Source organism: Lethenteron reissneri, unplaced genomic scaffold, assembly GCF_015708825.2.
Source record: "Lethenteron reissneri isolate LAM-NWPU_2019-01 unplaced genomic scaffold, ASM1570882v1 scaffold_141, whole genome shotgun sequence".
NCBI classification, from domain to species: Eukaryota; Metazoa; Chordata; class Hyperoartia; order Petromyzontiformes; family Petromyzontidae; genus Lethenteron; species Lethenteron reissneri.
This window is the reverse complement of record NW_026891124.1, coordinates 261,234-288,672: the sequence shown is the minus strand read 5'-3', so window position 1 is coordinate 288,672 and position 27,439 is coordinate 261,234. Positions and strand designations below refer to the sequence as shown.

Here is a 27,439-nt window from a genome sequence, read left to right as displayed (position 1 = left end):
CTCGTGTGTGTATTTACACTCGTTCATGGACACGTGTGGGTCTGTACACGTGTGTGTATGTATGTACAATCGTGTGTGCTCGCATATTTGTGTGTGTTGAAACGCAATCCCTGAGCATGCACACTGCTGTATACGTGCACATGTGTTTATGTATATTGCTGTGTGCAATTACACTGTGCATGTATCTACACCCCGATGCATTTACACTCATTTGTGCATCTATACATATGTGTCGTATGTATAAATGCACAAATGGGTGTACGCACTCGTGTATGCATGTGCACCCGTGTGTGTATGTACAAAGCGGTGTGTATGCACATTCGTGCATTTTCCTACAGCACTGTGTATGTCCACTCGTGTGTGGGTGTGTGTACAACGGAGTGTATATGTGGGGAGCGGTGGTGTAGCGGTTAGCGCGCTGCGCTATGAACCCGGCTACACGGGTTCGATTCCCGCTCACGGCCAACACCAGTGACGATTATCTGAACCGGTCCCGGGCCTCCCCTAGGTCGACTCAGCCTCAAATGAGTACCTGGTGCGGTGTGTAAACATTGCCACGAGGGAGACAAAGGCGGTCGGGCGTGGTGCTGGCCACCCACCCCCTCGTGTACCGTTGCGGCCTTCATAGGTGCTCGCTAACAGCACTTGCCCCTACAGTCTGTTAAGGCTATACGGGGGATCTTTATCTTTGTGTGTACAAAGCGGGGTGGATGCACATTCGTGCATTTTTCTCCACCGCGGTGTATGTAAACTCGTGTGTGGGTGTGTGTACAAGGGAGTGTATATGTGTACTCGTGTAAGTTTGTATAGTGGAACACACAACTTATTTTCATATCGTTTCGTACAAATCATTGAGGGGCAACGTGGTGATGAATGCGGCACCACAACAGGGAACTACAGGGATGAGACTCCCCGCTCGTGGTGCTAAATTAATGAAAACAGCGCCACTGAGCGGACAGAGCCCCGCCCCTACAGCTCGTGCGTGTGACGTCATGAGTGTGACGTCATGAGTGTGATCAGCGGACAGCCACGATGCTGCCAGGTGAGGGTCAACTTGTGTGCTGGAGATGCTTCACCTGAAACTCGCCTCCACGCGTGTTCGCTATGAACATTGTAGCAATAAGGGACGATTAGTCATCTTTAACATGTCAGGTCTTTATTGTTCTGCAAGAAAATTCACGTTAATACTCGTATCGAAATCTTTATTCATACGCATGCTCAAACAGGAAGGAACTAGGCAAATTATTTCCCAATAGGAACTCAACAGTTAAAACATATTCTTAAAATCTAACACGTAAACGTCGATTTCCCCATCGACGTCCTTTTGACTGAAGCCATTCGTCCAGAAGTCCAAGCCATCAAACACAAGAACAACGAACGTGCAATCCACGCACACTCTGAAACCTATTACTTTAAGTTATTTTGTTTATTACACAATGATAAAATATTTTTTAAGAACATCTTCTTGGTTCTTTCGGTAAAGTCACGTAGAATGGAAATAATAAAATAATAAAAATAAAACATCATAAAATATTATTATTTTATTATTTCCATTCTACGTCACTTTACCTGAAAGAACCAAGAAGATGAATCCCTGCAGTCACGAAAGCTTTAAATCGAAAATTAAGAACATGTTTAAAATATTGAGCAAAGTTGTGATCACAGTATTTCTCCAACTTTAAATCAACAAAACCACTTAACCACGAGAGTAAAATTAGAAATTGAACCACCACACAACCACTGCGCATCACACCACATCAACAAGTAGTCCGATAGGACTACAAAGCACCACCTTAACGTGACGAAGTCTAGAATAAACTTTAACACGCAATTAGCTGTGAGAGGATGACATGGCACCTTCTACCATAAACACCAAACATTTACCAGTCCCGATGATACAACCATCAGACGAAGCAACGCATCTATAGAAGTATAACATTGTTGTCATCCTGAAATAAGTGAACACTTCTGGAAATTAAAAGGAATACGTTCATCTGAACACAGTATAGACCATTCACAACATCACTCTAGCTCGGAGTACTGGAAATCACTGAAAAAATATATCTAAGAGACACGAATATACACAGGGCAACAGTTAACAGATGTACTCAATACGTCTTCAGCCACTCCACTACATCCAGCCATCTCTCCGGATCCAACTTCATGGGGTCGAAAGAGGAATTGTCGTCAGCGCTGATTACATCCACTACATCTCGCCATCTTTCAGGATCCACCTGCATAGGTTCGAAAGATGCATTTTTTCAGGACTCATTGCAGCACTTTGAATTCTACATTTTGATTTCACTTCCCTATCATTGCGGATCTTCTGGTGCTTGTTTCGGGGTGATGGCCGTGAACATGTCCTCTCCCTCGTAGAGCAATGAAATGGCTTCTAGCCCGAGTGTGTTTTCTTGTGACTGAAGATTTTATTTCCGTGAAAATGCCTTCCCGCACACAGCGCAATTGAATGGCTTCTCGTTCGTGTGTGTTTTCTGGTGTCTCATTAGATGTGATTTCTCCGCAAATGCCTTCCCACAAACAGAGCAACTGAATGGCTTCTCACCCGAGTGTGTTTTCTGGTGTCTGTTAAGATGTGATTTATGTGAAAATGCCTTCCCACACGCAGAGCATTTGAATGGCTTCTCGCCCGTGTGTGTCTTCTGGTGATCGTTAAGATTCGATTTCCGTGAAAATGCCTTCCCACACACAGAGCAATTGAACGGCTTCTCGCCCGCGTGTATTTTATGGTGTCTGTTAAGATGGGATTTCCGTGAAAATGCCTTCCCACACACAGAGCAACTGAACGGCTTCTCGCCCGCGTGTGTTTTATGGTGTCTGTTAAGATGGGATTTCCGTGAAAATGCCTTCCCACACACAGAGCAATTGAACGGCTTCTCGCCCGTGTGTGCGTGGCGATGTGGATAGTTTATCTGCTCCATGTGACTGATTCTTCAGAGCAGAGTAACAGTCGCGGGTGTTGTTGAGAGTTAAAGGCACCCTCTAAGCTGCGTGGATGTCTGTCTCAAATCGCCAAAAAGCAAACTCTCACTAACGTCTAACCGACACACAGTACCGTCTCGTAAGTCGGGCTACACGCGACTACCAGTTGTATCCACTAACGAAGACACTTACTTGTTGATGCACGGCGTGTCGATGTCCCTGTAACCCGTCTGAAGAGATCGCCACGAACTCTCCCAGTCGCCAGGCAATCGAGCTCGCCAGGCTGGGTCTCGCAGGAGAAGGGTAATCTGCAGAGCGAAGAGTTGCGCGTCTATCCTCAGTGAAATCCCTCTCGAAATGGTCTTGAGGTCTGATTTTAAGCCCCTTATAACTCCCCTCTAGCATTCAATTCCTTTGTTCTCGTCTTGGATTATCATCGACTTTGCATTCAATTGTTAATTTCTACATTAACAATCCGCATATGTAGCAACATAGCTTAGCTAATCCGGCCATTGCAATTTAACCTTAATACATATGCATATCTCACTGCATAATTGTATGCTTCCGTTTAAATAAAGATATACATATCCATGCATAATTTCGTGCTTCGTGATAATTTGCCAATATTCACCCGACAATGTCCTTTAAACTGAAGCAAGTTTAGAGGATTTAACATCGACATACAGTCTGAAGTATCAAAATGCTGATGTCCAGTTCGATTTCGACTAAGAGGTACAAATATATACTGTACTGACTTTGTTTTATAAAAAATATATTTAAGTATTTGTGTTGATATGAGCGCGTCAGTAAATCAAGGTGATTTGTTTAATTTAATTCACGACAATTATTACGATTGCTGTCATACACTTTTATTGATAATCGAAATTGTATCGCTTGTAAGCGTGTGTGAGCAATGTCTTTCTCCAACTTTAGCTCAACAAGACCACTTAACAACGAGAGTAAAATCAGGAATTGAAACACCTCACAACCAATGCGCATCACACTACATCAACAAGTAATCCGATAGGACTACGAAGCACCACCTTAACGTGACAAAGTTTGGAATCAACAAGACAGCACGCTCACATCATTTGCTGTGCAATAATTACAACACATGCCACCTTCTAGCATAAGCACCAGCCATTACAGCAGGGAACTGTAGCCATGTGTATGGACATGGGTGTGTACTTCTCTGTGGGTATATTCGTGTGTATGTGCACTCGTGTGTGTATTTACACTCGTTCATGGACACGTGTGGGTCTGTACACGTGTGTGTATGTATGTACAATCGTGTGTGCTCGCATATTTGTGTGTGTTGAAACGCAATCCCTGAGCATGCACACTGCTGTATACGTGCACATGTGTTTATGTATATTGCTGTGCAATTACACTGTGCATGTATCTACACCCCGATGCATTTACACTCATTTGTGCATCTATACATATGTGTCGTATGTATAAATGCACAAATGGGTGTACGCACTCGTGTATGCATGTGCACCCGTGTGTGTATGTACAAAGCGGTGTGTATGCACATTCGTGCATTTTCCTACAGCACTGTGTATGTCCACTCGTGTGTGGGTGTGTGTACAACGGAGTGTATATGTGGGGAGCGGTGGTGTAGCGGTTAGCGCGCTGCGCTATGAACCCGGCTACACGGGTTCGATTCCCGCTCACGGCCAACACCAGTGACGATTATCTGAACCGGTCCCGGGCCTCCCCTAGGTCGACTCAGCCTCAAATGAGTACCTGGTGCGGTGTGTAAACATTGCCACGAGGGAGACAAAGGCGGTCGGGCGTGGTGCTGGCCACCCACCCCCTCGTGTACCGTTGCGGCCTTCATAGGTGCTCGCTAACAGCACTTGCCCCTACAGTCTGTTAAGGCTATACGGGGGATCTTTATCTTTGTGTGTACAAAGCGGGGTGGATGCACATTCGTGCATTTTTCTCCACCGCGGTGTATGTAAACTCGTGTGTGGGTGTGTGTACAAGGGAGTGTATATGTGTACTCGTGTAAGTTTGTATAGTGGAACACACAACTTATTTTCATATCGTTTCGTACAAATCATTGAGGGGCAACGTGGTGATGAATGCGGCACCACAACAGGGAACTACAGGGATGAGACTCCCCGCTCGTGGTGCTAAATTAATGAAAACAGCGCCACTGAGCGGACAGAGCCCCGCCCCTACAGCTCGTGCGTGTGACGTCATGAGTGTGACGTCATGAGTGTGATCAGCGGACAGCCACGATGCTGCCAGGTGAGGGTCAACTTGTGTGCTGGAGATGCTTCACCTGAAACTCGCCTCCACGCGTGTTCGCTATGAACATTGTAGCAATAAGGGACGATTAGTCATCTTTAACATGTCAGGTCTTTATTGTTCTGCAAGAAAATTCACGTTAATACTCGTATCGAAATCTTTATTCATACGCATGCTCAAACAGGAAGGAACTAGGCAAATTATTTCCCAATAGGAACTCAACAGTTAAAACATATTCTTAAAATCTAACACGTAAACGTCGATTTCCCCATCGACGTCCTTTTGACTGAAGCCATTCGTCCAGAAGTCCAAGCCATCAAACACAAGAACAACGAACGTGCAATCCACGCACACTCTGAAACCTATTACTTTAAGTTATTTTGTTTATTACACAATGATAAAATATTTTTTAAGAACATCTTCTTGGTTCTTTCGGTAAAGTCACGTAGAATGGAAATAATAAAATAATAAAAATAAAACATCATAAAATATTATTATTTTATTATTTCCATTCTACGTCACTTTACCTGAAAGAACCAAGAAGATGAATCCCTGCAGTCACGAAAGCTTTAAATCGAAAATTAAGAACATGTTTAAAATATTGAGCAAAGTTGTGATCACAGTATTTCTCCAACTTTAAATCAACAAAACCACTTAACCACGAGAGTAAAATTAGAAATTGAACCACCACACAACCACTGCGCATCACACCACATCAACAAGTAGTCCGATAGGACTACAAAGCACCACCTTAACGTGACGAAGTCTAGAATAAACTTTAACACGCAATTAGCTGTGAGAGGATGACATGGCACCTTCTACCATAAACACCAAACATTTACCAGTCCCGATGATACAACCACCAGACGAAGCAACGCATCTATAGAAGTATAACATTGTTGTCATCCTGAAATAAGTGAACACTTCTGGAAATTAAAAGGAAAACTTTCATCTGAACACATTCACATGACTCTAGCTCGGAGTAATGGAAATGACTGAAAAAATACATCTAAGAGACACGAATATACACAGGGCAACAGTTAACAGATGTACTCAATACGTTTGAGTCTTCAGCCACTCCACTACATCCAGCCATCTCTCCGGATCCAACTTCATGGGGTCGAAAGAGGAATTGTCGTCAGCGCTGATTACATCCACTACATTCGCCATCTTTCAGGATCCACCTGCATAGGTTCGAAAGATGCATTTTTTCAGGACTCATTGCAGCACTTTGAATTCTACATTTTGATTTCACTTCCCTATCATTGCGGATCTTCTGGTGCTTGTTTCGGGGTGATGGCCGTGAACATGTCCTCTCCCTCGTAGAGCAATGAAATGGCTTCTAGCCCGAGTGTGTTTTCTTGTGACTGAAGATTTTATTTCCGTGAAAATGCCTTCCCGCACACAGCGCAATTGAATGGCTTCTCGTTCGTGTGTGTTTTCTGGTGTCTCTTTAGATGTGATTTCTCCGCAAATGCCTTCCCACAAACAGAGCAACTGAATGGCTTCTCACCCGAGTGTGTTTTCTGGTGTCTGTTAAGATGTGATTTATGTGAAAATGCCTTCCCACACGCAGAGCATTTGAATGGCTTCTCGCCCGTGTGTGTCTTCTGGTGATCGTTAAGATTCGATTTCCGTGAAAATGCCTTCCCACACACAGAGCAATTGAACGGCTTCTCGCCCGCGTGTATTTTATGGTGTCTGTTAAGATGGGATTTCCGTGAAAATGCCTTCCCACACACAGAGCAACTGAACGGCTTCTCGCCCGCGTGTGTTTTATGGTGTCTGTTAAGATGGGATTTCCGTGAAAATGCCTTCCCACACACAGAGCAATTGAACGGCTTCTCGCCCGTGTGTGCGTGGCGATGTGGATAGTTTATCTGCTCCATGTGACTGATTCTTCAGAGCAGAGTAACAGTCGCGGGTGTTGTTGAGAGTTAAAGGCACCCTCTAAGCTGCGTGGATGTCTGTCTCAAATCGCCAAAAAGCAAACTCTCACTAACGTCTAACCGACACACAGTACCGTCTCGTAAGTCGGGCTACACGCGACTACCAGTTGTATCCACTAACGAAGACACTTACTTGTTGATGCACGGCGTGTCGATGTCCCTGTAACCCGTCTGAAGAGATCGCCACGAACTCTCCCAGTCGCCAGGCAATCGAGCTCGCCAGGCTGGGTCTCGCAGGAGAAGGGTAATCTGCAGAGCGAAGAGTTGCGCGTCTATCCTCAGTGAAATCCCTCTCGAAATGGTCTTGAGGTCTGATTTTAAGCCCCTTATAACTCCCCTCTAGCATTCAATTCCTTTGTTCTCGTCTTGGATTATCATCGACTTTGCATTCAATTGTTAATTTCTACATTAACAATCCGCATATGTAGCAACATAGCTTAGCTAATCCGGCCATTGCAATTTAACCTTAATACATATGCATATCTCACTGCATAATTGTATGCTTCCGTTTAAATAAAGATATACATATCCATGCATAATTTCGTGCTTCGTGATAATTTGCCAATATTCACCCGACAATGTCCTTTAAACTGAAGCAAGTTTAGAGGATTTAACATCGACATACAGTCTGAAGTATCAAAATGCTGATGTCCAGTTCGATTTCGACTAAGAGGTACAAATATATACTGTACTGACTTTGTTTTATAAAAAATATATTTAAGTATTTGTGTTGATATGAGCGCGTCAGTAAATCAAGGTGATTTGTTTAATTTAATTCACGACAATTATTACGATTGCTGTCATACACTTTTATTGATAATCGAAATTGTATCGCTTGTAAGCGTGTGTGAGCAATGTCTTTCTCCAACTTTAGCTCAACAAGACCACTTAACAACGAGAGTAAAATCAGGAATTGAAACACCTCACAACCAATGCGCATCACACTACATCAACAAGTAATCCGATAGGACTACGAAGCACCACCTTAACGTGACAAAGTTTGGAATCAACAAGACAGCACGCTCACATCATTTGCTGTGCAATAATTACAACACATGCCACCTTCTAGCATAAGCACCAGCCATTACAGCAGGGAACTGTAGCCATGTGTATGGACATGGGTGTGTACTTCTCTGTGGGTATATTCGTGTGTATGTGCACTCGTGTGTGTATTTACACTCGTTCATGGACACGTGTGGGTCTGTACACGTGTGTGTATGTATGTACAATCGTGTGTGCTCGCATATTTGTGTGTGTTGAAACGCAATCCCTGAGCATGCACACTGCTGTATACGTGCACATGTGTTTATGTATATTGCTGTGTGCAATTACACTGTGCATGTATCTACACCCCGATGCATTTACACTCATTTGTGCATCTATACATATGTGTCGTATGTATAAATGCACAAATGGGTGTACGCACTCGTGTATGCATGTGCACCCGTGTGTGTATGTACAAAGCGGTGTGTATGCACATTCGTGCATTTTCCTACAGCACTGTGTATGTCCACTCGTGTGTGGGTGTGTGTACAACGGAGTGTATATGTGGGGAGCGGTGGTGTAGCGGTTAGCGCGCTGCGCTATGAACCCGGCTACACGGGTTCGATTCCCGCTCACGGCCAACACCAGTGACGATTATCTGAACCGGTCCCGGGCCTCCCCTAGGTCGACTCAGCCTCAAATGAGTACCTGGTGCGGTGTGTAAACATTGCCACGAGGGAGACAAAGGCGGTCGGGCGTGGTGCTGGCCACCCACCCCCTCGTGTACCGTTGCGGCCTTCATAGGTGCTCGCTAACAGCACTTGCCCCTACAGTCTGTTAAGGCTATACGGGGGATCTTTATCTTTGTGTGTACAAAGCGGGGTGGATGCACATTCGTGCATTTTTCTCCACCGCGGTGTATGTAAACTCGTGTGTGGGTGTGTGTACAAGGGAGTGTATATGTGTACTCGTGTAAGTTTGTATAGTGGAACACACAACTTATTTTCATATCGTTTCGTACAAATCATTGAGGGGCAACGTGGTGATGAATGCGGCACCACAACAGGGAACTACAGGGATGAGACTCCCCGCTCGTGGTGCTAAATTAATGAAAACAGCGCCACTGAGCGGACAGAGCCCCGCCCCTACAGCTCGTGCGTGTGACGTCATGAGTGTGACGTCATGAGTGTGATCAGCGGACAGCCACGATGCTGCCAGGTGAGGGTCAACTTGTGTGCTGGAGATGCTTCACCTGAAACTCGCCTCCACGCGTGTTCGCTATGAACATTGTAGCAATAAGGGACGATTAGTCATCTTTAACATGTCAGGTCTTTATTGTTCTGCAAGAAAATTCACGTTAATACTCGTATCGAAATCTTTATTCATACGCATGCTCAAACAGGAAGGAACTAGGCAAATTATTTCCCAATAGGAACTCAACAGTTAAAACATATTCTTAAAATCTAACACGTAAACGTCGATTTCCCCATCGACGTCCTTTTGACTGAAGCCATTCGTCCAGAAGTCCAAGCCATCAAACACAAGAACAACGAACGTGCAATCCACGCACACTCTGAAACCTATTACTTTAAGTTATTTTGTTTATTACACAATGATAAAATATTTTTTAAGAACATCTTCTTGGTTCTTTCGGTAAAGTCACGTAGAATGGAAATAATAAAATAATAAAAATAAAACATCATAAAATATTATTATTTTATTATTTCCATTCTACGTCACTTTACCTGAAAGAACCAAGAAGATGAATCCCTGCAGTCACGAAAGCTTTAAATCGAAAATTAAGAACATGTTTAAAATATTGAGCAAAGTTGTGATCACAGTATTTCTCCAACTTTAAATCAACAAAACCACTTAACCACGAGAGTAAAATTAGAAATTGAACCACCACACAACCACTGCGCATCACACCACATCAACAAGTAGTCCGATAGGACTACAAAGCACCACCTTAACGTGACGAAGTCTAGAATAAACTTTAACACGCAATTAGCTGTGAGAGGATGACATGGCACCTTCTACCATAAACACCAAACATTTACCAGTCCCGATGATACAACCACCAGACGAAGCAACGCATCTATAGAAGTATAACATTGTTGTCATCCTGAAATAAGTGAACACTTCTGGAAATTAAAAGGAAAACTTTCATCTGAACACATTCACATGACTCTAGCTCGGAGTAATGGAAATGACTGAAAAAATACATCTAAGAGACACGAATATACACAGGGCAACAGTTAACAGATGTACTCAATACGTTTGAGTCTTCAGCCACTCCACTACATCCAGCCATCTCTCCGGATCCAACTTCATGGGGTCGAAAGAGGAATTGTCGTCAGCGCTGATTACATCCACTACATTCGCCATCTTTCAGGATCCACCTGCATAGGTTCGAAAGATGCATTTTTTCAGGACTCATTGCAGCACTTTGAATTCTACATTTTGATTTCACTTCCCTATCATTGCGGATCTTCTGGTGCTTGTTTCGGGGTGATGGCCGTGAACATGTCCTCTCCCTCGTAGAGCAATGAAATGGCTTCTAGCCCGAGTGTGTTTTCTTGTGACTGAAGATTTTATTTCCGTGAAAATGCCTTCCCGCACACAGCGCAATTGAATGGCTTCTCGTTCGTGTGTGTTTTCTGGTGTCTCTTTAGATGTGATTTCTCCGCAAATGCCTTCCCACAAACAGAGCAACTGAATGGCTTCTCACCCGAGTGTGTTTTCTGGTGTCTGTTAAGATGTGATTTATGTGAAAATGCCTTCCCACACGCAGAGCATTTGAATGGCTTCTCGCCCGTGTGTGTCTTCTGGTGATCGTTAAGATTCGATTTCCGTGAAAATGCCTTCCCACACACAGAGCAACTGAACGGCTTCTCGCCCGCGTGTGTTTTATGGTGTCTGTTAAGATGGGATTTCCGTGAAAATGCCTTCCCACACACAGAGCAATTGAACGGCTTCTCGCCCGTGTGTGCGTGGCGATGTGGATAGTTTATCTGCTCCATGTGACTGATTCTTCAGAGCAGAGTAACAGTCGCGGGTGTTGTTGAGAGTTAAAGGCACCCTCTAAGCTGCGTGGATGTCTGTCTCAAATCGCCAAAAAGCAAACTCTCACTAACGTCTAACCGACACACAGTAACGTCTCGTAAGTCGGGCTACACGCGACTACCAGTTGTATCCACTAACGAAGACACTTACTTGTTGATGCACGGCGTGTCGATGTCCCTGTAACCCGTCTGAAGAGATCGCCACGAACTCTCCCAGTCGCCAGGCAATCGAGCTCGCCAGGCTGGGTCTCGCAGGAGAAGGGTAATCTGCAGAGCGAAGAGTTGCGCGTCTATCCTCAGTGAAATCCCTCTCGAAATGGTCTTGAGGTCTGATTTTAAGCCCCTTATAACTCCCCTCTAGCATTCAATTCCTTTGTTCTCGTCTTGGATTATCATCGACTTTGCATTCAATTGTTAATTTCTACATTAACCATCCGCATATGTAGCAACATAGCTTAGCTAATCCGGCCATTGCAATTTAACCTTAATACATATGCATATCTCACTGCATAATTGTATGCTTCCGTTTAAATAAAGATATACATATCCATGCATAATTTCGTGCTTCGTGATAATTTGCCAATATTCACCCGACAATGTCCTCTAAACTGCAGGGATTCATCCTCATGGTTCTTTCGGTAAAGTCACGTAGAAGGGAAGAAATAAAATAATAAAAATAAAACATAATAAAATAATTCTCACGATGGAAGAGATGGAGGACGAGACAAAGGAGGAGGTGGAGGAGGTGCAGGTGGTGGAGGTGGTGATGCAGGCTCGTGAAGGACGCTACTGGGCAGTTGGAGGCAGTCGCCCTCCAACAACAACGGAGGGCGGAGGAGCGACGCTCACAACAACGAGCGGAGCGCCGGGTGGCTAAAGCACAGCAAGTTGGTACAGTAGGGGGCACAGGTGGTGCATCAGCCAGTCATCTCGGTCATCTCGGTCAGTCGACCCGTGGCACCTGCTGGGTCTGCCCCGTGACCTCCTGCCAGCGGGCGTTCGACACTTCACGTGGTAGCCTCAAGGTGCACTTGGCCTGGCACAAGCGTCGTGGTGACGTCACCGCCACTTAGTGGCGAATGGCGGTTATTGTTGTTGTTGATGCAGGGAAAAAAGAGGAAGCGAGGGGGCCTTGCTCGCGTGGCGAGAGCGATCACCTCACTCCTCCGCCGCGTGCTGCTTTGTGGTGGCATGGCCACCACACAGTAGGGGTGGTTGTTGTGGTCGTGGATCGCTGCCAACCATGACCACTATCACCAGACTACCCACCCACCCCGTGACACATCCCAGGCACACACCCACACTCCCCGTGATACACGTCACACACACACACCACATGGTTCCCCGGAGAGACGGTGCCACTGGGACCACAGCTGTGGAAGGAATCTGAGCAGCAGATGCCAGGACTACAGTGGAGAGCGACTGCTATCAAGACACCTCACACAACAAACACACACGGGACTAGCCAAAAAAAACTAGCCGGCCCCATCTTGGACTAATAGGTGCAAGTTAATACTGTTCTGAACCTGTTTAATAAACATATTTAAGGACACTCGTGTTGAGCATGGTGCTTTTAGCAAACGAGTGTGTTTTGTTATAATTTCTGTCATGAACTTTGAATAATCATCTGAATGGTTTAGCTTGAAAGCGTGGTTTATAATAACGTTAAGCAAAAAAACAATCGTCATCTTCTAGTCTGTAACATACGACCGTCGGTGTGTATATACACCAGTGTGTATGTGTTCAATATTTTGCACGTGTTTAAAATTTGCGACGAGTTTTTTTTTTTTTGATACAGCTGTCTTGGCTGTGATGGTACCACCTGAAGACGGAAGCTTGTGTTGCCTCGGAAACGTCGTGATTTTTATTTTATTTTACTTTTTAATGTGTTTTACCTACGTGACCTTACCGAAAAAACCTAAGAATACGAGTTGTTTTGCTAATTTCATTGACTATTGAGGTGTTACCAGCCCCTCGCACCCGTCCAAAGACCTCGTGGGACGCTGTGGTGGCTACGAGCCTTACCTCCGGGACATTTCTCACATCCACCACAGCGTTACCGTCCAACACCGTCAATGAAGGAAGGGGGTTATTTTTTCAAAACTTTACTCGTGGCTGGGGATTGAACAACAGGGATTGCTTTCTTCTGATTAACAAAAAAACGAATGAAGGGGACGTGGGAGCGTGGCGTAAGGTGTGGAAAGCTGTAAGTCACAGGTATCAATCGAATTGGGTCAATGACACCAGCACACAAATGCTGGGGTCGTTTGGAATGGTGTTGCATTGATGAAAGATGAAGTTTTCCGACGTTGAATTTTATGAACTTTACATTCAATTGTTATTTTTGGAATTTCCAATTTGCATATCTAGCAATTAGCTTCGCTAATCTGGCTATTGAGCTTAAGCCTGAATACATATGTGCATCTCACCACATAATTCGCGTTCATTTGCTAATATTCACCCTGCAATGTGTGTACACATGTATATTTACACTTGTTTATGTGGATACGTACATGCGTGTATGTATGTGTATAGGTATGTACAATCATTTGTTCGCCCATTTATTTGTGATGTCAATCGCAATCCCTGTGTACGTACACTGCTGTGTATGTGTAATAAAGGACTCCGTCACACGATGTCGATCTCCGTCGGTCCTTTATTTGTGTTCGTCTTCCGCTCACCCCGCTGGCTTCCTCCTCGGTCCAGCGTCGTCTCTCCTTGCGCCCCGCGCACTCTGCAGCTCCCCTGCTGCTCCGCTCTGCAGATACTCTGCTGCTGGTGCAACCTCGCACCCCCTGCTAGTCCTCCGCTAGCTCTGCAGCTACTCTGCTGCTCCGTGCAACCTCGCACGCCCTGTGCTAGCCTCCGCTAGCTCTGCAGCTACTCTGCTGCTGGTGCAACCTCGCACCCCCTGCTTGTCCTCCGCTAGCTCTACAGTTACTCTGCTGCTGGTGCAACCTCGCACCCCCTGCTTGTCCTCCGCTAGCTCTGCAGCTACTCTGCTGCTCCGTGCAACCCCTGCACGCCCTGTGCGCCCCGCGCACTCTGCTCTCTCCTCACCCCGCTGGCTGGCGCCGTCCGATGAGCCCCTCAGCCACCAGGCTGAGGCACGGCGGCCAAACAACGTGGTCTCCCTCTTCACTCCCTCGACTGCCCCAGATGTCTTCCGGTCTCCTTCCTATAACCCCTCGCCCACGTGACCCTGACTCCTCCCTCTCCCACGTGACCCTGACTCCTCCCTCTCGGATCGTCACATCCGACCTGCCCATTTAAGCTCGCATTACATTATAATAAACAACGCTTACAAACTATACCATCCAGATTGGTATCCACGGCAATTGTAACCATTTTAATTGATAGAATATACAATTCACCTTCGTTGTCTAGACACACGCTGATCAACAAGTGTCCTTAAACATGTTCATGAAACCACGTCAACACGCAATGAAGCATGCACCTCTTAGTTAAAGTATATCTTGATCAACATTGTGATATTTCATGCTGTATTTCACAGGTAAGGCAAATCAATTGATATTAGTTTACAGGCCATTGTAAATGTGCAAACTAACAACATGCACATGATTATGCCAGACGAATCCCATCCGTATGCATTTACACTCATTTGTGCATCTATACATATGTGTTGTATGTATACTTGCACAAATTGGTGTACGCACTCGTGTATGCATGTGCACCAGTGTATATACAAAGAGGTGTGTATGCACATTCGTGCATTTCCCCACAGCACTGTGTATGTCCACTCGTGTGTGGGTGTGTGTTCAAGGGAGTGTGTATGTGTACTCGTGTAAGTATGTGTAGTGAAACACACAACTTATTTTCATATCGTGTCGTACAAAGAATTGAGGGGCAACGTGGTGATGAATGCGGCACCACAACAGGGAACTACAGGGATGAGACTCCCCGCTCATGGTGCTAAATTAATGAAAACAGCGCCACTGAGCGGACAGAGCCCCGCCCCTACAGCTCGTGCGTGTGACGTCATGAGTGTGACGTCATGAGTGTGATCAGCGGACAGCCACGATGCTGCCAGGTGAGGGTCAACTTGTGTGCTGGAGATGCTTCACCTGCAACTCGCCTCCACGCGTGTTCGCTATGAACATTGTAGCAATAAGGGACGATTAGTCATCTTTAACATGTCAGGTCTTTATTGTTCTGCAAGAAAATTAAAGTTAAAACGCGTAGAAACACATGCACACTCGTGTGTCAATGCACACCGCTGTATAGACGTGTGTTTATAAGCACACTTGTGTGTGTATGTCTACTCGTCCGTGCTTTTTTTTAAGGAAGGATATGGTTGAAATAACGTACGATCAGTCATCTTTAAAAACAATTCAGGTCTTTATTAATCTAAAAGAAAATTCACGTTAACACTCGTATCGAAATCTTTATTAATACGCATGCTCAAACAGGAAGGAACTGGGCAAATTATTTCCCAATTTCAACAGTTATAACATATTCCTAAAGTCTAACACGTAAACGTCGATTTCCCCATTGACGTCCTTTTCGACTGAAGCCATTCGTCCAGAAGTCCAAGCCATCAAACACAAGAACAACGAACGTGCAATCCACGCACACTCTGAAACCTATTACTTTAAGTTATTTTGTTTATTACACAATGATAAAAAAAATTAAAGAACATGTTTAAAATATTGAGTAAAGTTGTGATCACAGTATTTCTCCGACTTTAGCTCAACAAAACCACTTAACCACGAGAGTAAAATTAGAAATTGAACCACCTCATTTCCTGTGCAATAATTACAACACATGCCACCTTCTAGCATAAGCACCAGCCATTACAGCAGGGAACTGTAGCCATGTGTATGTACATGGGTGTGTACTTCTCTGTGGGTACATTCGTGTGCATGTGCACTCGTGTATGTATGTACAATCGTGTGTGCTCACATATTTGTGTGTGTTGAAACGCAATCCCTGAGCTTGCACACTACTGTATACGTGCAAATGTGTTTATGTATATTGCTGTGTGCAATTACACTGTGCATGTATCTACACCACGATGCATTTACACTCATTTGTGCATCTATACATATGTGTTGTATGTATAGATGCACAAATGGGTGTACTCCCTCGTGTATGCATGTGCACCCGTGTGTGTATGTGGTGTTGAATGCGGCACAACAACAGGGAACTACAGGGATGAGACTCCCCGCTCGTGGTGCTAAATTAATGAAAACAGCGCCACTGAGTGGACAGAGCCCCGCCCCTACAGCTCGTGCGTGTGACGTCATGAGTGTGACGTCATGAGTGTGATCAGCGGACAGCCACGATGCTGCCAGGTGAGGGTAAACTTGTGTGCTGGAGATGCTTCACCTGAAACTCGCCTCCACACGTGTTCGCTATGAACATTGTAGCAATAAGGGACGATTAGTCATCTTTAACATGTCAGGTCTTTATTGTTCTGCAAGAAAATTAAAGTTAAATCTCGTAGAAACACATGCACACTCGTGTGTGATTGCACACCGCTGTATAGACAGTTGTGTTTATAAGCACACTTGTGTGTGTATGTCTACTCGTCCGTGTTTTTTCAAGGAAGGATATGGTTGAAATAACGTACGATCAGTCATCTTTAAAAACAATTCAGGTCTTTATTAATCTGCAAGAAAATTCACGTTAATACTCGTATTGAAATCTTTATTAAAACGCATGCTCAAACAGGAAGGAACTAGACAAATTATTTCCCAATTTCAACAGTTAAAACATATTCTTAAAATTCAACACGTGAACGTCGATTTCCCCATTGACGTCCTTTTCGACTGAAGCCATTCGTCCAGAAGTCCAAGCCATCAAACACTAGAACAACGAACGTGCAATCCACGCACACTCTGAAACCTATATTTTAAGTTATTCATTTATTACACAATTGTAATAAAAGGACTCGAACACTTCTTTCTGTCTTCGTGTCTTTATTCAGGTTCACGTCTTTACCCACACGGCACTCTGTCATAACTCCTGTATTTGTAGCCCCCGGCTATTCACTGCTATTATAGCTTCCTCACCCCTCTGACTGTCACTGCTTCATCTACTGTAACCTCCTCCCTGCAGACTTGCTGCTACCCCTATGTGCAGACCCTCTGGCTGTCTCTGTATGCAGACCCGCTGCCCACTCTCTCTGTGCAGCCCCGCTGCTGACTGCAGCCTCCTTGCTGCTTCGGGTCGGTCACCGCTGGCCAACGGTGCCGATCCTCGCTTCCCCCGTGTTCGTGGCGATCTCGCCACACCCCGCTTCGCCCTTCGTGGCCTTCCTCTGTTCCTGGTTCCCCGTCACTCCCCTTGCTCTTCCGGTTCCCCTCCTTCTATACTCAACCCCTCTCCCCCCACGTGACCTAACTCCTCCCCCCCTGACGGCACCTCAGAAGGGCCGTTTACAACCGCATTACATCACCCTCCCCCCTAAAGAAAATCCAGCCGACCTCGGCTGAATTGCAACCTGAAAAGCAATGCGGGTGTAAAGGGCCAACACGCAAAAAGACACGAAGCATTGAAGAACATTATAACAATAACACAACACAACACAATCTAACGAAACGTGAGGGATTTCGAGCGAGTACGGGTAGCCGGGCCGTCCCGGACGGTCGGCGGCCCACCCGCCGAGCGGGAACGTGGAAGGGTTTTAGGGGCGACGGGCGCAAGTTCTTCCGTCGCCATTGGAGGCCCGCCACTGTCCCGCTCGCGTCCAGAAACATCCCGTACTCGCGTCCGCGGAGGGATAGGAAGAGCTGCAGGTCCCGTGGGTTCTGCGGCTCCGGTCGGCGTCCCACAAGCGGAAGGTCCTCCTCCCTGCGCTGTCACGGCCGGCTTGTCTGTGAAGGGTACGACAGGCGCTCTCGCAAGGTCAGCAGACACAGGCAAGGGCGAGTCGGCAGCAACAGACCCCGGCAAGGCAACTTGGGGAGATGACGCATCCGGCCGTGGGGCAATGTATGGCTTCAACCGGGACGTGTGCACGAACCAACGCCGTGCACCAACCTGAACACGCGCCGACTGTGGGTTGGGAACCTCAATGAGGCGGACCGGACCCTGCCAAGGTCGATGTAATTTAGGAGATGTACCTGGCCGCACCTGTGGGCAATGAAGCCAGGCCAGGTCCCCCTTTTTCCAGGGACACTCCCCCTTTGAACGTCGGGCACACCGCTCATTCCTGGCCTGAGCCTTGGCAGTAGCCATGCGGGCATTTTCCCTCGCCTCAGCGACACGCCGAACGTTGTCCTTAATATACTCAGGAAGAGGCTTAACAGGCCCCCTCGCACCGGTTCCCAACTGGTCATGAATCGGCGGCACGTTCTCACGGCCGTACATAAGGAAAAACGGCGAGTATCCAGTAGCCGCGTGCGGCGTCATGCGATACGCCGAAAGCACCCCAGGGATATGCAAATCCCAATCAGATTGGTTTTCCCCGACCGTATGGCACAGCATGGCGGACAGAGTCCGATTCAACCGTTCCACCATACCATCCGTTTGCGGGTGGTAGGGGGACGTCCGTATCTTTTTAGTTCCAAGAGCCGCACACACCTCCCCCAACAATTTAGACGAAAAGTTACGTCCCTGATCCGTAAGGAGCCTCTCCGGAGCCCCTTTGTCCATTACATACCCAAATAGAAAGGCGTCCGTGATAGACGCCGCTGACTGGTCAGGCAAGGGCCAGGCCATCGGCCAGCGAGAGAGGTACTCCACCCCCACCAGTAAATACTTATTCCCTTTAGCTGATGGCGGAAAGGGTCCCAAAATATCTAACGCCACCAACTCATTAACCCGAGATACTTTAATCGATTGTATCGGCGGAACATATGGGTGTTTAGGCGGCTTACGGCGGGCACAATCGGGACACGCGCGAACGTGACCGACGACATCCGTCGTCATGCCGTGCCAATAATAGTCTCGTTGCAGCGTCAATAGGGTTTTCTGCACCCCCAGGTGTAAAAGTGTGTCACAGTGCAAAGATCGAATCAACTCATAGCGCAATGACGCAGGCACAACGAGACGCCAGTGTTCCTGTATCCCTTCCCTCCACATCAGTAACCCATCTCGGAGAGCAGTTTCCGAATTACCACCCGCACCGACTTCCTTACCCGCCTTCTCCGTTCGTTTCCGTAACGACACCAAAGAATCGTCCAACATTTGCTCCCGAATCCACACAGACCTTGGAAGACGCAAAATCCCGTCAGCCGGTCCCCCTTCAACCGGTCCCGGTGTAAGCGGAGGTTCGAGAACATCCACTGCCCGCGCGACAGGTTGAGGGGGGGGCTGAGCCGGTCCACACCTATGCGTCCCCGACGCACACGCACAAGGGGATTGTTGCGGCAACCTGGACAGTGCGTCCGCGTTAGCGTGACGCACACCCTTCCGATGGTGAATTTGGAAGGAGAATTCTTGCAACGTGTCCAGCCATCTCGCCAATTGTCCGGATGGCTGGTCCATCTTAAGAGCGTACTGCAAGGCCGCATGGTCCGTTCGGACAATAAACGACCGACCGTACAGATACGGTCGAAATTGGCGGAGAAAATACACAATAGCCAAAAGTTCCCTGCGAGTGACGCAGTAACGAGTTTCCGCGGGAGACAAAACCCGACTCCCGTACGCCACCACACGCTCAACACCACCTTTTGACTGGGACAACACCGCCCCAATCCCGGTGTCACTCGCATCAGTATCCAGAATGAAGGGATGTTCAAAATCCGGATAATCCAACGTCGGCGCAGTAGCCAGTAGGTCGCGCAGGCTCCGAAACGCCGCCTCCTCCGGCGGTCCCCACACAAATTTGTGCCCCTTCCCAGTAAGGAGATGCAAAGGCCTGGCGATAGTAGCGAAATTCGGAACAAACCTCCGGTAATATGAGGCGAACCCCAAAAACCGACGCACATCACCCACCGTGGCGGGGGTTGCCCAATCCCGGACACACGCAGTTTTCTCTGGATCCGTGGCCACCCCGTCCGCACTAACAATATGTCCCAAGTATCGAACGGAACGTTGCAGTAGATGACATTTCTTAGGCTTGAATTTCAAATTAGCAGAACGCATTCTGGCAAAAACGGCCTCCAACCGCAATAAATGCTCATCAAATGTGCGGCTGAAGACAATAATATCATCTAAATAAATGAGACATGTCTCCCACTGCAACCCCGTCAATACCAACTCCATCAATCTCTGAAAGGTGGCAGGGGCTGCATTCAACCCCATCGGCAGACAGTTAAATTGGAACAACCCCTGCGGCGTACGGAACGCTGTCTTTTCCCGCGAGGGCTCGTCAAGGGGAAGCTGCCAGAAGCCCGAAGAGAGATCTAGCGTTGAAAAAAACTTAGCCCCTGACAAGGCATCGAGAGAATCGTCCATACGCGGCAGGGGATACGCATCTGCCACCGACACTTTATTTAACTTCCGAAAATCCACACAAAATCGTAATTTACCATCTTTCTTTTTAACCAACACGACAGGCGCACCCCACGGGCTATTAGACGGAGATATAATATCCGCTTTCAACATGTCTTCCACTGCCCCTCGAACGTGCTCACGCTCAGCCGGACTCATCCGACGCGAGTTCAAGCGGATAGGGGCCGCGTCCCCCGTTTCGATGTGATGAGAGAGCAGCGAGGTGCGTCCCAAGTCCAAATCGTCCGAGCTAAACACATCGGAATAGCTCGCTAATAATTTATGAATCGCACAACGCTGCTCAGCGGAAAGGGCCGAATTTTCCGCACATAATTCGGCGATCCAACGATCGTCCACCCCTCCGTCGTGTGAAACACCACCCACCAGCCCCCCGTCCGGAATGTCACTCTGAGCCGTAAACGCCGTAGTGGCGTGTGCCACAACGGTACCAGCCGGCACACACACGCTTTCAGAAGTCGCATTTAACACCTGCAAAAACGGGCGCTGATCCGGACGGACAATGGTTTGCGCCCCCACCAGTGCCAATCCGCCCGTAACAGCGGCGGACGGCGACAGCAAAATTCCACAAGCACTCTGCCGACCCGGAACCGGCTTCCGGTATCGTAGGGGAATGAGCATCTGCGAGCCAGGTGGAATATCAACTGAAACTTCCGATAACGCCTGCACCTGGGCAACCGGAGCCGGTCGCCCCCAGGTGGACTGTAAAAACGCCAATTTGCGGCCCCCTGGCAGTTCAATGCAATTTTCATTGATTCTAATTAAAATGGGCATCTTAGCCAAAAAATCCGTGCCCAACAAGCAAGGAACCGCCAGGGACCTCGAAATTAACACAACGCCCGAGGCCGAGACCCCCCCGATAGAAATATTAGCGTCCACCTGTCCCACGATGCCCATACTACCCCCGTTCGCAGCGATGCAGGAAGCGTAAGCCGGCCTCACGGCCCCCGGTGGGATGTTCAAAAGATGGAATATGACATCCGAAATAATGGTCGCGGACGCCCCGGAATCCACCAAAATACGCACGTCCACCCCTTGGATCGACCCCGGTACAGTGGACGAACCTGTAGCGGCCGCGACAACCCGCCGAGCCAACTTACGCCACTGCGTTATCGAGCGACAAGGCGCAGATACTGGCCTCCCATATTTTAGAACATCCGCGTCGCACAACAACGGCGATGAGTGAGGTGTCAGGCCTTGCCGGGTGTCTGGTGCGCACCGACTTGCCTGTGCCGGAGGGTCTTTCTTTGGGACGTCCGCGATCGAGGCCTCCTGCTGGGGCGGCCCCGGAACCCGGGCCCAGCAGTCCCTGGCATAGTGGCCCCGACGGCCGCAGCGGAAACAGTCGACGTCGGGTCGGCGCGCAGCAGGCACCCCGTCCCGACGTGGCCGCGCCGGCGGCGGAGCCCGCGGCCCCGGCTCGCTTCGAGCCGGCCACGGAGTGGAGGCGGCCGACAGCTCCTTTGGGCCGGTCGCATCCGGCACGTACACGGCCTTTGTAGGGTCCCACCCTACGGCCCCCCCATCGACGACAGGACCGCCCGTCCACGCCGTGACTTGTTTCCAGCGGCGGAGATTGAACTGGGCGTCCAAACACTTAGCCGCGGTCCGGGACGTGAGTTTCTCGTGACCGCAAGCCGGCATAGGAATGCCCAGATCCCGGGATAACTCCAACATCTTCCCCAAGATGAGAGGTTCCAGCAGGTCAGGCTCCGTCTCCGGGTAAGCGGCCATCGCGAGTTCCAGCACGGCGCCCCTGTACGCTACAGGCGACTCCTCCGGTGCGCGTTGCCGCTGCACGAAGCGGCGATGGGCGTCATCCGGTGGCTCGTACGCGTCCGCCATTTCGTCGAACACTCCACGCAATGTTTTCTTCTTCGCAGCTTTTATAGAGCGAAAAAAACGAACAGACTCATCGTCAAGGAGAGTCGGAAGCACCTCCAGCGCCTCGGCGTCCGTCCACCTTGCCGTTCGTACCGCCGCCAAAAATCGACAAGCGAACGCACTCCAATCGCCCCCGATGGAGAACTCCTTAACAGTTGTAAGGTGACGACTGCGGCTCCTTGGCCTGCTTCCGTCCGTCACCGACTCTTCCGGCGGCAAGTTCAGCAAGGCGTCGCAACGCGGTGTCGCCAAGATGGCGGACGATCTTCGTGGCGGCCCCAAGATGGCGGCTTCCCGCCTTCCGTGGTGCGCCACGCCCAAGATGGCGTCTTCACGCCGCGTGGTCGATGGCGGCGCCATCGAAGACGACCCGGGCTCCTGCCGATCACCACCATCACCTACCAACGCCGCCCTTGGCGTGACAAGGTCACACAACTCCGTGATGACGGTTTTTAGGGTCGCCAGTTGCTCCGCCATCCGGGTCCATCTTAAATCTTCGTCCTTCAACGCAGATGGGTCGGGCGCAGCGGCAACCTCCTCCACACCCGGGCCCTCACGGATCTCTCCCTCCGCCGAAGTGAAGCCGACCTCAGGAGGAAGATCGTCGTCGTCCGATGATGAAGCCGACGCCGGAGATGGGATATTCTTCTTCCTCAGTTGTTTCGCCATGCCGTTTCACTTCTGACTCCAGTGTAATAAAAGGACTCGAACACTTCTTTCTGTCTTCGTGTCTTTATTCAGGTTCACGTCTTTACCCACACGGCACTCTGTCATAACTCCTGTATTTGTAGCCCCCGGCTATTCACTGCTATTATAGCTTCCTCACCCCTCTGACTGTCACTGCTTCATCTACTGTAACCTCCTCCCTGCAGACTTGCTGCTACCCCTATGTGCAGACCCTCTGGCTGTCTCTGTATGCAGACCCGCTGCCCACTCTCTCTGTGCAGCCCCGCTGCTGACTGCAGCCTCCTTGCTGCTTCGGGTCGGTCACCGCTGGCCAACGGTGCCGATCCTCGCTTCCCCCGTGTTCGTGGCGATCTCGCCACACCCCGCTTCGCCCTTCGTGGCCTTCCTCTGTTCCTGGTTCCCCGTCACTCCCCTTGCTCTTCCGGTTCCCCTCCTTCTATACTCAACCCCTCTCCCCCCACGTGACCTAACTCCTCCCCCCCTGACGGCACCTCAGAAGGGCCGTTTACAACCGCATTACACAATGATAAAAAAAAAATTAAAGAACATGTTTAAAATATTGAGCAAAGTTGTGATCACAGTATTTCTCCAACTTTAGATCAATAAAACCACTTAACCACGAGAGTAAAATTAGAAATTGAACCACCACACAACCACTGCGCTTCACAACACATCAACAAGTAGTCCGATATGACTACAAAGCACCACCTTAACGTGACGAAGTCTAGAATAAACTTTAACACGCAATTAGCTGTGAGAGGATGACATGGCACCTTCTACCATAAACACCAAACATTTACCAGTCCCGATGATACAACCATCAGACGAAGCAACGCATCTATAGAAGTATAACATTGTTGTCATCCTGAAATAAGTGAACACTTCTGGAAATTAAAAGGAATACGTTCATCTGAACACATTATAGAGCATTCACAACATCACTCTAGCTCGGAGTACTGGAAATCACTGAAAAAATATATCTAAGAGACACGAATATACACAGGGCAACAGTTAACAGATGTACTCAATACGTTTGAGTCTTCAGCCACTCCACTACATCCAGCCATCTCTCCGGATCCAACTTCATGGGGTCGAAAGAGGAATTGTCGTCAGCGCTGATTACATCCACTACATCTCGCCATCTTTCAGGATCCACCTGCATAGGTTCGAAAGATGCATTTTTTCAGGATTCATTGCAGCACTTTGAATTCTACATTTTGATTTCACTTCCCTATCATTGCGGCTCTTCTGGTGCTTGTTTCGGGTGATGGCCGTGAACATGTCCTCTCCCTCTGAGAGCAATGAAATGGCTTCTAGCCCGAGTGTGTTTTCTTGTGACTGAAGATTTTATTTCCGTGAAAATGCCTTCCCGCACACAGCGCAATTGAATGACTTCTCGTTCGTGTGTGTTTTCTGGTGTCTGTTTAGATGTGATTTCTCCGCAAATGCCTTCCCACAAACAGAGCAACTGAATGGCTTCTAGCTCGTGTGTGTTTTCTGGTGTCTGTTAAGATGTGATTTACGTGAAAATGCCTTCCCACACGCAGAGCATTTGAATGGCTTCTCGCCCGTGTGTGTCTTCTGGTGATCGTTAAGATGGATTTCCGTGAAAATGCCTTCCCACACACAGAGCAATTGAACGGCTTCTCGCCCGCGTGTGTTTTATGGTGTCTGTTAAGATGGGATTTCCGTGAAAATGCCTTCCCACACACAGAGCAACTGAACGGCTTCTCGCCCGCGTGTGTTTAATGGTGTCTGTTAAGATGGGATTTCCGTGAAAATGCCTTCCCACACACAGAGCAATTGAACGGCTTCTCGCCCGTGTGTGCGTGGCGATGTGGATAGTTTATCTGCTCCATGTGACTGATTCTTCAGAGCAGAGTAACAGTCGCGGGTGTTGTTGAGAGTTAAAGGCACCCTCTAAGCTGCGTGGATGTCTGTCTCAAATCGCCAAAAAGCAAACTCTCACTAACGTCTAACCTACACACAGTAACGTCTCGTAAGTCGGGCTACACGCGACTACCAGTTTTATCCACTAACGAAGACACTTACTTGTTGATGCACGGCGTGTCGATGTCCCTGTAACCCTTCTGAAGAGATCGCCACGAACTCTCCCAGTCGCCACGCAATCGGGCTCGCCAGGCTGGGTCTCGCAGGAGAAGGGTAATCTGCAGAGCGAGGAGTTGCGCGTCTATCCTCGGCGAAATCCCTCTCGAAATAGTCTTGAGGTCTGAATTTAAGCCCCTTATAACTCCCCTCTAGCATTCAAATCCTTTGTTCTCGTCTTGGATTATCATCGACTTTGCATTCAATTGTTAATTTTTACATTAACAATCCGCATATGTAGCAACATAGCTTAGCGAATCTGGCCATTGTAATTTAACCTTAATACGTATGTACATCCTACTGCGTAATTGTACACTTCTGTTTGAATAATTACATACATCTCCATGCATAATTCCGTGCTTCCTGTGAATTTGCTAATATTCACCCGACAATGCCCTCTAAACTGCAGAGATTCATCTTAATGGTTCTGTCGGTAAAGTCACGGAGAAGGGAAGTAATAAAATAATAAAAATAAAACATAATACAATAATTCTCACGACGGAAGAGATGGAGGACGAGACAAAGGAGGAGGTGGAGGAGGTGCACACACCCACACACCCCGTGATACACGTCACACACACACACCACATGGTTCCCCCCGGAGAGACGGTGCCACTGGGACCACAGCTGTGGAAGGAATCTGAGCAGCAGATGCCAGGACTACAGTGGAGAACGACTGCTATCAAGACACCTCACACAACAAACACACACGGGACTAGCCTAAAAAAACTAGCCGGCCCCATCTTGGACTAATAGGTGCAAGTTAATACTGTTCTGAACCTGTTTAATAAACATATTTAAGGACACTCGTGTTGAGCATGGTGCTTTTAGCAAACGAGTGTGTTTTGTTAAAATTTTTGTCATAAACTTTGAATAATCATCTGAATGGTTTAGCTTGAAAGCGTGGTTTATAATAACGTTAAGCAAAAAAAACAATCGTCATCTTCTAGTCTGTAACATACGACCTTCGGTGTGTATATACACCAGTGTGTATGTGTTCAATATTTTGCCCGTGTTTAAAATTTGCGACGAGTTTTTTTTTGATACAGCTGTCTTGGCTGTGATGGTACCACCTGAAGACGGAAGCTTGTGTTGCCTCTGAAACGTCGTGATTTTTATTTTATTTTACTTTTTAATGTGTTTTACCTACGTGACCTTACCGAAAAAACCTAAGAATACGAGTTGTTTTGCTAATTTCATTGACTATTGAGGTGTTACCAGCCCCTCGCACCCGTCCAAAGACCTCGTGGGACGCTGTGGTGGCTACGAGCCTTACCTCCGGGACATTTCTCACATCCACCACAGCGTTACCGTCCAACACCGTCAATGAAGGAAGGGGGTTGTTTTTTCAAAACTTTACTCGTGGCTGGGGATTGACAAACAACAGGGATTGCTTTCTTCTGATTAACAAAAAAACGAATGAAGGGGACGTGGGAGCGTGGCGTAAGGTGTGGAAAGCTGTAAGTCACAGGTATCAATCGAATTGGGTCAATGACACCAGCACACAAATGCTGGGGTCGTTTGGAATGGTGTTGCATTGATGAAAGATGAAGTTTTCCGACGTTGAATTTTATGAACTTTACATTCAATTGTTATTTTTGGAATTTCCAATTTGCATATCTAGCAATTAGCTTCGCTAATCTGGCTATTGAGCTTAAGCCTGAATACATATGTGCATCTCACCACATAATTCGCGTTCATTTGCTAATATTCACCCTGCAATGTGTGTACACATGTATATTTACACTTGTTTATGTGGATACGTACATGCGTGTATGTATGTGTATAGGTATGTACAATCATTTGTTCGCCCATTTATTTGTGATGTCAATCGCAATCCCTGTGTACGTACACTGCTGTGTATGTGTAATAAAGGACTCCGTCACACGATGTCGATCTCCGTCGGTCCTTTATTTGTGTTCGTCTTCCGCTCACCCCGCTGGCTTCCTCCTCGGTCCAGCGTCGTCTCTCCTTGCGCCCCGCGCACTCTGCAGCTCCCCTGCTGCTCCGCTCTGCAGATACTCTGCTGCTGGTGCAACCTCGCACCCCCTGCTAGTCCTCCGCTAGCTCTGCAGCTACTCTGCTGCTCCGTGCAACCTCGCACGCCCTGTGCTAGCCTCCGCTAGCTCTGCAGCTACTCTGCTG

At 47.8% G+C, this 27,439-nt stretch overlaps 1 pseudogene; it reads right to left on the bottom strand.

The window, feature by feature from the left end:
• LOC133362252 (zinc finger protein 208-like) overlaps positions 1 to 24,649 on the bottom strand; it is a 44,602-nt pseudogene extending 19,953 nt beyond the window's left edge.
• Between the last annotated feature and the right edge of the window lie 2,790 nt (positions 24,650 to 27,439).